Below are 2,535 nucleotides of genomic sequence, written 5' to 3' on the forward strand. Positions count from 1 at the left end.
ATGTCCATTGAGCTGCTCAGCCTCATGATATTATGGTGCACGGGTTCGGGCTTAGGAGGCACCAGGAATTTTAGATTTGCACATATCCAAGGTCTTGCTTATATCACCTTGTGGCAAGGCGGGTGGTTGTTATAGCTTTGTTCCCTTTAGCGGCCATCTCGTTTGACCAGACGGTTCCTAAGCACGCAGGCATTCAGATAAAGCTTGCCCACATCGCTAGTTGTGTTAGCGTGCCCAGCTTAAGTAGCTTCTTCTGCCCTGGACAGGGTCTTCTTTGCTTCTAGACGGAGAGTAGATTTTCTATCGTTGTTGGTTTCTACCGGGCAAGTTAGCATCATCTGATTGTGCGAGGTGATTCGTGATGTATTTCTGGGTGTTCTCCATTCCTCTTTTTTATGATGTGTGTGGTGTAGAGGAGGAGCGTATATGTATAGGATACATGCATACAGCCAACTGGGACCCACAAACCGGCCCACATTTAAAGTTTGCCCTAGTTTTGGCAGCCCTCGGTGGGCCGGGTTGGTATTGATCCAACCATTCTTCCTCGACGGTGGTTAATGACATAGATGTCATAGTAAGCGGAGCGATCGAGGCGTCATCAACAACATCATGGCGGGTCTTTGTGCCTCGGCTGCGTCTTTTGCTCCTCCCCCGCCACCTCCCCCGCCCCCTCCTGAGCCAGATTAGCGTCTCCTAGTAGTCTTATTTGGGGCTTGTCTTGCTGTGCCCCCAGCATGATTCTATGACTTATTGTACTTGTAACTTGATGTTGGATGCTTGGTGTTGGATGCTTGGTGGTATGCTTTATAATATAAAACGGGGGGAAACCCTTTTTCGTCAATGACATAGATGTTCCTTGATGTAGGCTCTCTTCCCTTTTTCTTCTACTAGGAAATTGTGGGTTGTAATGGGGCAAAAGAATTTGTAGGCAATCGTTGTACTTTACCTATGACTTCATTCTTAATGTGGTTACATATGAAATAGACTTTAGCTGCGAAATACATACTTTGTTTTATTGAAAAGTAGATAATTTGTTGTTTGCTAGACAATTGTGATGTGCAGGGCTTCACTCATGTACGTATAATTTAATAATTAGTCTTAGCTAGTACAGTGGACCGCATAAATGCGCGGGCAGCATAATTATGACCAATCTTTCATATGTTTGGTGTAGAATGTACTTGTTTTTATTTAATCCTATATAACCAAATAGATGATCCCCAATAAAATGCATGAGAAAAGAGCATGGAACCATGTATAGAAAAGACACACATCAACATGCCACCATGCATGGAAAACTATTAGGCTTATACTCAATAACCAAATGCAATAAGTCTTGTATATCTTCAGTTTCAGTTCTCATATTTTTAGTATAGATATTCATGTTCCAATCTCACTAAAATATACTTCAATCAACTCCCGCAGCAACACATGGAATATCATCTGGTGGTGCCTCCTCGTTTAAGTCTTCGGCCTCTTCAGTGGTGCCTTCGAGGACATCGGTAAGATCTTCGACGTTAGCAACGAGATGGGTGGTGGGGTGGGTCGAAATATTTGACTCCCACTGAGAGTTCCACGATCCGATCTGACACCTAGATCGGGAAGTCCGACTTAGCGGTCTCCTGAATCCGACCTAACATCAAAACCACGAGAAATTTCTCACGATCCTCCTTGGCATGATTTGACATCGAGACCAGGGGATGCGGCTTCGCGATCCGATCTGACATTGATCCCGGAAAAGATTTTCTCTTGGGTTTGATCTGACATCGGGCCCAAGGGAGGCGACTTCGGGATCCGATTTGACATCGACCACGGAATAGTTTTACCATGCTCCTCCTGGGCCTTGACTGGCATTGGGCCCAGCGGAAGCGGCTTCAGGATTTGATTTGAAGTCAGTCCTGGCAAAGGTTTTTCACATTCCTCCATGGTCTGATCTGACATCAGGACCAAGGAAATGGCTTCGGATCCGATCTGACATTGGCCCCGCATGGAATTCTCATGCTCCTCCACGGCCTGATCTGACTTAGGGGTCGGGGTAAGCGGCGTATGCTGCTCCCGGACTTGGTCCGACACCAAACTCTTGAAGAGCAGCTCTCCTTGGAGATCCATAGTGTACTCCATGTTGCCGATTCTTACGATCCAGCCTGGAGCAAAGGACTTGACCTGACCGAGGTGGCCATTCGAGGTGGCGACAAAGGGTGACACCGTCGAATATGAACATCTGCCCTGGTGGAAAGATTGCGTCAGAGCCGATCTGAGAATTGATCTTGACTCCCATTGAACCAGACGATCACCTAGCAGGACCTGCATGGGCAACCACTATCGCAGCTAAATCTGACAGATCCCTTGGTATGGTATCCTAAGATAGGTGTCTTTGGATGATAGTAATAAGGACACTGAGTTTACCAAGGTTCAGGATCTCCCAAGAAGAGAAAACCATACTTCATGCTTGCGTTCTATTGCGTTGGAGTGTATACAAAGTACAAAGTACCGAGAAATTTCAATGTGTCTAGTACAAGCCTGGTCCCTTGGTTTATA

This window comes from Triticum aestivum, chromosome 6A (genome assembly GCF_018294505.1).
Source record: "Triticum aestivum cultivar Chinese Spring chromosome 6A, IWGSC CS RefSeq v2.1, whole genome shotgun sequence".
NCBI lineage: Eukaryota > Viridiplantae > Streptophyta > Magnoliopsida > Poales > Poaceae > Triticum > Triticum aestivum.